The sequence below is a fragment of the Notechis scutatus genome, chromosome 4, assembly GCF_049901735.1.
Source record: "Notechis scutatus isolate UNSWTSFEM ecotype Mainland chromosome 4, rNotScu1.2, whole genome shotgun sequence".
In the NCBI taxonomy this organism is placed as follows: Eukaryota; Metazoa; Chordata; class Lepidosauria; order Squamata; family Elapidae; genus Notechis; species Notechis scutatus.
The window spans coordinates 12768691-12780447 of record NC_142012.1 but is presented as its reverse complement, the minus strand read 5'-3'; positions in this window follow the sequence as shown (position 1 = coordinate 12780447).

Below are 11757 nucleotides of genomic sequence, written 5' to 3'. Positions count from 1 at the left end.
CAGGGAAGCCTCCCGGGCAAGCGGTAAGACAGCGAGGGGGATCCCAGCACGGCTAATCATCGGGATGGGGGTTAAAAAGAAATACCTTAAGGAGTGACTGGGGAGGAGAGAACACAGTCAGCGATGTTGGGCATGCACGCGATGTCGCACATGCGTGATAAGGACTCACTGGCGGGGAGGGGCAGGTGGAGAGGGGAAGGGCCAGCCAGGGGCACAATTTGCTGGTTCTCCGAACTGCAGAGAATCATAACAACCGGGTCTATAGAACCGGTCTGAACCGATAGAATCCCACTCCTGAGTCTGGGTCTTTTTCACAGCTACTTTCCACACCACCTTAAAACAATCATATATCAAGCAACACCTTTCCACCTGGATGATGCACAAGACCCTGTGAATTGGCTTTTTTATTGTATGCAACTCGAAGGCACTCCTATTACTCTATACCTGCCAGATGGTTTTTATTGTTCTCCTTTAAGTTAACTTCAGCTTCTGATGTATCCTTCGAACAAACAAGGATGGGAGGAGGAGAGAAAAGTTTATAGGGGGAGAAAAGTCAACTTTTCAGTGGCTAGTTGCCAAATTTTTCTATTAGCTTGCTTTATTGGTATAAAATCCAGAATACATACCGTATTTGCCGGCGTATAAGACGACTTTTTTGCCCTAAAAAACATGCCTCCAAGTGGGGGGGTCGTCTTATACGCCGGTAAATACATTGTCACTCGGTGCAAGAGCGACGGGGGCGGAGCTCCGCAACTTGCGGAAGCCCCTTCAAGCCCAGCCGAAGTCTCTCTTCCTCCTCCTCCCACCCACCCACCCACCCACCCTCCGCCCGGCTCGGGCGCTTGCGAGGCCAATCTGGAGGTGGGGTGGGGTGGAGCGGGAGGGTCTCTGGCGGGGCCGCTTCGCCCAGCCAGCCCCGAGCCGCGTAATGGCCCAGGGAGTGGGGGGGGGGAGAAGGTGGTGGGGGTGGACTGTGGCGCCCCTCCTTCTGGGCAGCGGGCGGGGGCGGCAATTTGCTCCTCCCGCTTCTCCCTCCCTCTTTGAAAGACCGGGAGGGCTGTGCTTGGGGCGGGGGGGTGTCCTCAGGAAGTTCCTGATGGGACCCCGCTGGGCAGGGCCACCCGGCTCCCGAGCTGCTTTCCAGGGTCCCCTTGGGAAGAAAAGGGTCCGGTGGGCGGTGGAAGAAGGCGAGCGCCCTCCTCCCGCCCCTGTCCCGTCCCGTCCCTCCTCTTGTCCCCTCCTCCCCTCCCCGCTTAAGAGAGAAAGATCTGCCTCCCCTGCACCGAGCTTCCACCCGGCGCCGCGTCTCCCGGCCAGCGCGCGCTGCGACTTGGGAACCGGCCAAGCGACTTTAAAACCGAGCGGAGGCCAGAGATAGCCGGAATTACCCTCCACACCACACACACACACACACAGAGAGAGAGAGAGAGAGGGACAGAGACAGAGACAGAGACAGAGACAGAGAGAGTTGGCAGCTGTCCATCCCCCACCCTTGGAGTCCCGATGGCACGCACGCGGGGGCTGTCACAAAGAAAGGGAGAGGAATTGAGTGCCAGCCTGAGAAAGGCGAAGCTGCCTCTCTAAAGCATTTTGGTGGCTTTGTAAGTTTGGGGGAAAGGGGTTGGGGGTGTCAATCAAGAATTATATCCAGAATACCCCAAGTGTTACAACTTACCGTATTTGCCGGCGTATGAGACGACTTTTTTGCCTTGAAAAGCATGCCTCCAAGTGGGGGGGTCGTCTTATACGGTGAGTATATAACAAAAACTATATTTTGAGTGGAAATGTTGGGGGCTCGTCTTATACGCCCAGTCGTCTTATACGCCGGCAAATACGGTAGCTGATTTCCAGAATAAAAAAATAAAATAAAAGCTACATAAAACCATTGAGACTCAGGTCTCCTCATACTTATTTATTCTCTTCTTTCTCCTCGGTGGATTTTTCTCAGGAAAGTCAAAAGCACGAAGGAATTGTGGGAATGTGAGGTTGTGTTCCACTGGGAATAAAGGGCAGCCATTCTATCATTTCAGACCACCTAAAACTAATCCTGGATAGTAAAGAAAGGAAAATAATTACAAAAAATAGGCTAGTTACAGCAACGAGCAACCTGAGAGCTGGACACTTAAGAATGGCTGGTTGAAAAGGAACTGAGGCCTTTGACCTATGGTGTGGCAGAAATTATTACATATAAAATGGACAACAAAAGCAACCAACAGCCAGGTGCTAAATCATTTAAAACCAGAAACATCACTAGAAGCCAAAACCATAAGACTACGTCTGATTTATTTTGGCCATGTAATGCATGTGAATTCATTGGAGGAGGCAGTTGTGCTAGGAATGGTTAGTGGAAGAAAAAGCAAGGGCAAGCAAAGAACTCGCTGGCTTGATACCGTCAAATCTGGTACGAAGGTGAACATCCAACACCCAAAAGAATTTATGCTTGACAGGGTAGCATAGAGAGCCCTTGCCTAGAAAGTCACCAAGAATCGGACATAGCTAAGTGGTTAAAAGAACAACAAATGCATTTTCTCAGAGTAAGGAAGGAAAAGGGAACTAGTCATGTTCAAATCAGAGTTTAATCCAAAGTTCACATGTGAACTACTGAAAGTCCTTGTTTGGGTAAACCCAGAAATGGTTCTCAGCAATCATGCGATCAAAGAAAGGGGAAGGAGCCAGACCAAGAAACAGAAATAACAGGGTTTCTATATGAAATAATCAAAGTTTCTATATGAATTAACTATTTTGAAATACCTAGTCTCCTTGAGATGCAAAGAAACATGTGAATTAACCACTGTTTGATAGAATCATGGTATTACCGTTCAGTATTTGTCTGCTTTATATATGCAGCCTTGATGTGTGTAATTAAATATTTGAAAAATATAATATCTCCCTACCATCAGCACAGACACCTCAGGTAAATAATATCAGATTATTTTTTAAAAATAAATACGATAACTAAGCTTTAAGGAATTGGGTATGTCTAGTTTGACAAAAAGAAGGACTAGGGATGACATGATAGTGTTCCAATATCTAAGGGGCTGCCACAAAGAAGAGGAAGTCAAGCTATTCTCCAAAGCCCCTGAGGGCAGGACAAGAAGCAATGGATGGAACCTAATCAAGGAGACAACCAACCTAGAAATAAGGAGAAATTCCCTGACAGTGAGAACAATTAACCAAGAATTAACTAGGGGGGACATGATAGCAGTATTCCAGTATTTGAGAGGCTGCCACAAAGAGGAGGGGGTCAACTTCAGAAGTGGTATTCAACAATTCTGACCAGTTCTGGAGAACCGGTAGAGGAAATTTGGAGTAGTTCGGAGAACCGGCAAATACCACCTCTGACTGGCCCCGCCCCCATCTATTCTCTGCCTCCCATTGAGTCCCAGCTGATTGGCCGGGTCTTCTTTTGTTCCCCTGCACAAGAGAACGGAGCTGGAAAGCAGGTTAGTGGGCTGGGGAGGGAATGGGATTTTGCAGTATCCCCTGCCATACCCACCAAGCCACACAATGCCCACCAAGCCATGCCCACAGAACAGTAGTAATTTTTTTTTAATCCCACTCAATTTATTTTCCAAAGCATCAGAGGGCAGGACAAGAGACAATGGATGGAAACTAATCAAGGAGAGAAGCAACCTAGAACTAAGGAGAAACTTCCTAAGGGTGAGAACAATTAATCAGTGTAACTGAAACTGTGCCTGGCTCAGCCGTTTTAATATTGAAACACTTCCTCTTTGCAAACCGCCTGATTCAACTGTCTTATCCTGAGACCGAGACTCTGTCTTTAGCAATCCCAAGAAACCAGAATTGCATCCCATGGGGCTGAAAGCCACACGTTTCTCTTTGCTCCAGATCCTGCCTTTGGAAGTTCCTTTGTTATTCCCCAAATCCCACCCATGTCCCAACAGGTGTGTCTTTTCACCTCTCTCCTATTTACCCTAAAACTGTAAAGCTTTTTACATTGGCTGTCAGTGATACTGAAATCATGTTTTGTAAAAAAGAAAAGAAAAAAAAAACTTCTGCAGCACCTTCCCTTTACTCTCTGGGGTAAATTCTCTGCTTTCATCACAGTTTCCTCCTGCAAGGATAGTGTGGAAGTGATCTCACAATTGTAGGCAATGCAGCAACGATTCTCAAATGCTTCCAGCTTTGTTAAAGCTTTCTTTTGGGTTGGGCATCTGTTCATGTATTAGTAGAGGATCAGCAAACTCTCTATAATTGGACACACTTTCTCATTTAAGATTTCCTCCTGTTTACATTAACCTTTTGGAAACAGATCACATTCCTTAATGTTCTAATGGGTTTTCCTTCACAATTCAGCAGGCAAGTACTGTCGTTGTTGAGGTCACCTTCCCAAGACACTAAGGTGTTGATCTCAGGATGAAAGGATTAAAAAGTACCAATAAAGAAGCATAATTGCAGTACAGGGTTGAAATCAGTGGTCCTTGGTGCTCTCTGAGCTTGGTTGTTTTCTTGCAGACGTTTCATTACCCAGCTAGGCAACATCATCAATGCTGGAGCAGTACTTCATCAGCACTGAAGATGTTACCTAGTTGGGTAATGAAATGTCTGCAAGGAAACAACCAAGCACAGGGATTAAAAAAATCCAAGCTCATGATAAAACATCTCAGCTAAAATTCTTCATGAATTTTAACATTATTTCCCATGGAACAAACTGAGATCAGAATTTGTCATTATGCTATACCGTATATCTTAATTAGCTCACCAATCTTGCTTTATCATTCACTAACTGCTTTGGGAAAAGCCAGAGGGATCCAATGCTAAGAAACATGGAATATACATTTTATGATTTAAACATGAAATTAATTATTCAGACAATATCATGTTTATGTTTGCTGGACTCATCAAAGAATTCTGGAAGGAGTGATGCCTAAGATGACCTTTTATTTATATACTCTTTGGATCTTAAAAACCTTTCTAAAAATTATTTTCCTTGCAACTTCTATAGTAAATCTTGTGTACAATAAATCATCTTGGTTAATTAACTTCTGCATCTTGATTCCCAAGACAAGGTTGGCACATCATTTCAAATCATGCTTTGTTTAATCATAATTCATTGGGTGAGTTGGGTGAATTCAGGTAAAGGCATAAACCAGAGGTCCCCAAACTTGGCAACTATAACAGCATATCTGGCTGGAGAATTCTGGGAGTTGAAGTCCACAAGTCTAAAAGTTGCCATGTTTGGGGACCCCTGGCATAAACTATAGTTTCCAAATGTATGTTAATGGGACTCAATTGTCCTTTTTAATCCTGAGCAGAACTGCAGATGACGTTGAGATGCTATCTCTCTCTATGCCTGGAGGCTGTGAGAGTCTGAATGAGGAAAAACAGGCATGGCCTGAACACCATTACAGATTGAAGGTCTTCTCAAAAGCAATCTTAGAGAAGAGCAACAAAGGTGATTAGGGGACTGGAGGCTAAAACGTATAAAGGACGGTTTCATGAAGAGAAGGGCTAGGCCCCAGTGGAGATATGATAGCAGTGTCCAGTATTTGAGGGGATGCCCCAAAGAAGAGTGGCTCAACCTATTCTCCAAAGCACCTGAAGGCAGGACAAGAAGCAATGGATGGAAACTAATCAAGGAGAGAAGCAATCTAGAACGAAGGAGAAATTTTCTGACAGTTAGAACTATTAATTAGTGGAACAACTTGTCTCCAGAAGTTGTGGATGCTCCAACACTGGAAGTTTTTAAAAAGAGACTGGACAACCATTTGTCTGAAGTGGTATAGAGCTTCCTGCATGAGCAGGGGGTTGGACTAGAAGACCTCCAAGGTCTCTTTCAACTCTCTTATTCTGTTGGGGAGAGGTATGAGAAAAAGTAGCAATTAATAAGCAGAAAAGCCAATGTTAACACTAATATAGTAATGCTGTCAGGCCCATTCTAGGACACATTTCCATATAGAAGATATTTTAAAAAATGAATCACACTGTTAAAATAAAGGCATGTTGTTTTTTCCATGATAAGATTACTGCCTTTCCAACAGCTAGTTTGTGTATCAAAACTCAGCCAGAAAAATGTAGGTCTTCCATTTCAGGGCAAGGAATTGTATCTTGTTCTATTTTTGTGTAGAGTAAAGCCAGAGCACCCTTCTTTCACTCATGTTGTTTCATCCTATTACACCTCGTTTCCAACTGGTACGCCAGTCACACTGATACCTGGATCAGGAGACACTGCTCTCAGTAACTCATGGCCTGGTAACCTCCAGGTCAGACTACTGCAACACGCTGTACATGGGCGTGGCATGGCTTGGTGGTCGTGGCAGGAGAAGGATACTGCAAAATCTCCATTCCCTCCCCACCCCACTAACCTGCTTTGCAGCTCTGTTCTCCTGTGCAGAGCAACCAAAGAAGACCCAGCCAATCAGCTGGGACTCAATGGGAGGCAGAGAATAGATGGGGGCGGGGCCAGTCAGAGGTGGGATTTGCCGGTTCTCCAAACTACTCAAAATTTCCGCTACCGGTTCTCCAGAACTGGTCAGAACCTGCTGAATACCATCTCTGGTCTGATGTGAATGAGTGGCGGTCTCGAGATATGTCAACTCTGTTATGACCCATTTCCTTGGAGAGAAGTCAGTTCAACACAGGATTTGGACACAGGGGAAACAGGGGAAGGACAGGGATTGGAAATGAGGACAAGAAATGTCATCCATGTTAAGTTTGGAGAATAAGGAGACCAGACATCTGACCAGTGACTTCAACTCTTTAATAATAACAGGAATCAGAATGGGACAGAGCAATGCTATGGGCAGCAGTAACCCTTTTATAGGGTTAGCTGCTGCCTTATTAACCAATGAAAATGTGCAACAAGTTCAAACCTCTGACCAATAAGGACAGTCCCAAAAGTGGCCAATCAGGGACTGGTTCTGGCCCAATCCCAAGTTGTTGTATAAGGACCAATCAAGTGTGCAGGTTTTCAACCCCTAATTTGCATTGAGGTTATTCACTTTTATTGATTCACAACACCCCTCCCCCTTGGGTTCCGTTTGAGGGGAGCTGTGATAAAATCCTCAAGATAGGCAGGCCGTTTGGTCTGCCTGGATGATTTCCGGGTTTTGTCCAATGTCCGGTTCCGGTGGAGCGTTTGGATGACCTTTGTTAGATTCTATTTCGCTGCACGGCGATTCCGTGCTGCATTCACTGTGGTTGTCTCTACTACTGCGTGTTTCTTCGGGTTTTGCAGTTCGTTTTCCCCCGTATAAAAGTTCCCTGAAGACGTCAACTCCCTCCCCGCTTCATGTTCCGGTGCTTCGCTGGGCTGTAGGGCTCCTGTTGACCTGCTATTAGTTGTATCAAAGTCAATTCCCTCGATACTCCCTCCCCCTTGAGTTGGTGAACCGGGGAAGTCATGGCCGCTGGGTGGTAATCTCGATCGGAGCTGGTCTATGTGGCGTTTCCACACCCTCCCATCGTCTGTTAGCAGGCGGTAAGATCTAGGCCCGTGAGGTGGGTAACGTTGCGGGTATCCATAACGGGTCGCCGGAAAAGTTTTTGGCAAAGATTAAATCGCCTACCTTAAATTCCGGCATTTGCTGCTGGAGCCGGAAGGTTTTTCGGTGCGAAAGCAGGGTGGAGCCGGTCAAGGTGCGATCGTATTCTCCGCCCCATAAGAAGTTCAGCGGGTGTTTTGTTGGTCACGCTGTGGGGCGTGATGTGCTGCAATAAGAGGATTCGATTGATTTTCTCGTCGATGTTGCCAAATTCCATTTTGTGCAGGGTCTTCTTCACAAATTGTACCATGCGTTCTGCACGTCCATTCGCCGCAGGGTGCGCGGGCGAGGTTAGCGCATGGCGGATGCCCCGATCCGCAAGATATTGTTCAAAGGGCAATGCAGTGAACTGTGGACCGTTGTCCGAGACCAACACGTCCGGAAACCCGTGCGTGGCAAATAGTCTGTTTAATTTATTAATAACTGAGTCAGTTGTAGTTGTGTGCATTCGATGAATCTCGAGCCAGTTAGAATAGGCGTCGACAGTAATCAAGAAAGTGTGACCTTTGGTAGGCCCCGCAAAGTCAATATGAATACGGGACCACGGTCCCCTCGGCGTTTCCCATTCGGTTGGGCTTGCTTTAGGTGGGGCGTTGCTGACCTCCTGGCAACGTTGGCACGTAGCGACCCAGGCCTCGATTCTTTTGTCGATTCCCGGCCACCAAGCATAGCTGCGTGCGAGTGATTTCATCCGCACAATGCCCGGATGTCCCTCATGCAATACCGCCAACACAGTCTGTTGCAATTTGTCAGGGATTACAACTCGATCGCCCCACAAGATACAGCCTTTTTGGGAAAACAGCTCAGTTTGGCGGGCTTTGAAGGGCGCCCATTCAGGTGCAATTTGGTCCGTCGGCCACCCCCTTTCAACCCAGCATAGTATGTGTTGCAGAACTGGGTCACGTTTCGTTTCAAAAGCAATGTCTCTAGCCGTCAAGGGTGGTGCCTGTAGAGCTTCAATCTGTAGTGTTGAGAGGGTTGGGGCTGGATCCACAACAGCGTCTGGGAGCGGTGCTCTGCTCAATGCATCGGCGTGGAGAATCGATTTCCCCGGGCGGTGTTGCAAGGTGTAGTTGTAGGCCGCCAGGAATTCAGACCAACGGGTCATTCTGGGGGACAATATATACGGGGTTGGTTTATTACCCGCAATGATCCCCAGTAGCGGTTTATGATCAGTGATTATTGTAAACGCACGGCCATAAACATATTCGTGAAATCTTTTAACTGCAGCAACAATAGCTAAAGCTTCTTTGTCCAGCTGACTATAATTTCGTTCAGCTTTAGCTAAGGTTCGCGAAAAAAGCGCGATGGGGGCCTCCGCTCCGTTTGGTAACACGTGGGCCAGAATTGCCCCAACTCCAAAAGGTGATGCGTCACACGTGATAGTGAGTGGCAGAGTCTCGTTGTACTGCATAAGTACTGAATCAGAAGTTAGCAATTTCTTTACTTGTTGGAAAGCATGTTGTTCCCGTTGTCCCCAAACCCACGTTGCTTTTTTGTCTAATAGTCTATGCAATGGTTCAGCTACTGTTGCTTTGTGGGGTAAAAACACATTATAGAAATTGATAAGTCCAAGGAACGCCTGTAGGTCTGCCTTGTTCCTCGGAGTGGGTGCCTTTTTAATTGCTCGTAATTTGTCTTCGGTGGGATGAATTCCTTGGCTGTCCAGGAGGTATCCCAAAAATTCTACTTTTTCGGTACATAAGTGGCATTTATCTTTTTTTACTCTGAGGCCTGCATTTTGGAATCTTCGTAAAACCTCTCTGAGTCGTTTTTCTAGGATGTCTTTGTTAGGTGCAGCGATGAGTACATCGTCGAAATATGGGACAACGCCTTTTATCCCTTGTAACAACCTTTCCATTAAGCTCTGGAAGATTCCAGGGGCGACGCTTACTCCGAATTGGAGCCGGTTGCATTTAAATGCGCCCCTATGTGTTACGATCGTTTGCGCCTCGGCTGTGGTTGGGTCTACAGGCAATTGTTGATACGCCTGCGCTAGATCTAGTTTGGCGAAAACTTTCCCGCCGCCCAGGGAATGGAGTAAATGTTGCACTACCGGTACTGGATAAGCACTTTGCTGCAGTGCGTGGTTTAATGTGGCCCGGTAGTCTCCACAAATTCTTAGGGACCCATCAGGCTTGATAGGCGTCACTATCGGGGTTTCCCAACGGGCGTGGTCGGTGGGTTCCAGTACGCCCTGCGCTATGAGCTTATCGAGTTGTTCATCGATTTTAGGTTTTAAGGCGAACGGCACCCGACGCGGCTTAAGGCGGATGGGTGCTATTTCAGGGTTCAAGTTAAATGAGATTGGGGTCCCCTTATACTTGCCTAGTCCGTTCACGAAAACGTCTTGGAATTCTTGCACGAGTGCTTCTTCCCAATCGACGCTTTCGGCCTTGTGGACTCTGGCTACAGTGATTCCGAGCGGCCTGAACCATTGGAGGCCTAGAAGACTAGGCCTGTCGCGATCCATGACAGTCAGTGGTAGTGCGACGGTGCGGTCCTTGAATGAGACCTGGAATCTGTGGGACCCGACGACGGGAATTAGGTTGCCCTGATAGTCTTTGAGTATAACCCTTTGAGGGTTAAGGTCTTGGCGGCGAATCGTTGGAAGGAGCTGTTGGAGCGTTTTCCACGACACCATCGAGAGGGAAGATCCCGAGTCTACCTCCATCACGCACGGTTTGTTTTCGATGGCGACCTTTACTCGGATTTTCCCAGCATCAAGGGATGTAGCGTGGCCTATGGTGATTGTTTGGTGGGTCTCTTCCCGCCGGGTTTCTTCACGCCTGGTGGAAGTGGTGGACGGTTTGTTTCTGTAGGAGTGGTTTAATTTTTCTTGGTGTGTGCCGAAGAATCCTGAAGACTGGCATTCGGCCTGTCGGGGTTTGGAGTTTTGTTTGCTTCTGCAAACCTTTGCGATGTGACCTCGTCTCCCGCAATTTCGGCAGAGCGCGTCGAGGAATTTGCAGCCGGATCGTGGGTGATTGGATCCACAACCGGCACACGGTCAAAAGGAGTGTTGCGTGGACTGATCTCGCTCCGTTCGCAGTCGGTTGAGCTCTTCCCCATCGCTGTCGGACGGGGACTCTAGGTCTTCGTGGTGAGTTGATACCGGGTGTCTCTCTGTGCGAGGCGAGGTATCCGTGGCGAGTTAACATAGCGGTGCGTTGGTGTGGCGCATTCGGGCTGCCGACTTCTTGGTCGCCTCTGCTGCCAAGGCTTCTTTAAGGGCATCGGTGAGACTGATGTCCCCCTTAGCCATAATTTTACTTTGGATCGTGCCGTCTTCTAGGCCCAGAACCAAACGGTCCCGGAGAGCTTCTTCTAAGTCGGCGAATCCGCAGAGGCCTCCAAGGTTTCGGAGGTCCGCGATATAATCAGCGAGGCTTTCACCTTTCTGTTGGTCCCTCCAGTAATATTCGTGTCTTCTGACGAGGGTTGGCACTGTGGGCGCGTAGTGAGCCCATAGTAAAGGCTCGAGGATGTCCCAGTCCATCTCTTTTACCTCTGCTGGCTTGGCAAGTGACTTTGCCATTTTAAATACGGTAGGGCCGCAATGGGTTAGAAATATAGCTCTTTTTTTCCCAGCTGTTGCATTTTTCAAATTGTTGGTCTCCAGAAACATCTGGAACCTATCCATATACGACTCCCAGTCTTCGGTCTCTGGGTCGAATGGAGCGGGTGGTACGACACCACTGGCCATGTTGCCGTTGATGGTCCGTGTTCAACCACGTGCTCTGTTAGTTGCTCTGTAGGTTAGTCAGCTCTTCGGTCTCCGCATCCCATCCTCGTCGCCAGTGTTAAGTTTGGAGAATAAGGAGACCAGACATCTGACCAGTGACTTCAACTCTTTAATAATAACAGGAATCAGAATGGGACAGAGCAATGCTATGGGCAGCAGTAACCCTTTTATAGGGTTAGCTGCTGCCTTATTAACCAATGAAAATGTGCAACAAGTTCAAACCTCTGACCAATAAGGACAGTCCCAAAAGTGGCCAATCAGGGACTGGTTCTGGCCCAATCCCAAGTTGTTGTATAAGGACCAATCAAGTGTGCAGGTTTTCAACCCCTAATTTGCATTGAGATTATTCACTTTTATTGATTCACAACAATCCAGGTATTATTTTTCACAGACTGAAGGATAGATGGCGGGCAGTTGAATTCAGCAAAGAGAAGAGCTTTACTGATATGCTTAAATACACCAATATAGTCACCAATCTCACAAATGCAATTCTGGACAGCTAATAAA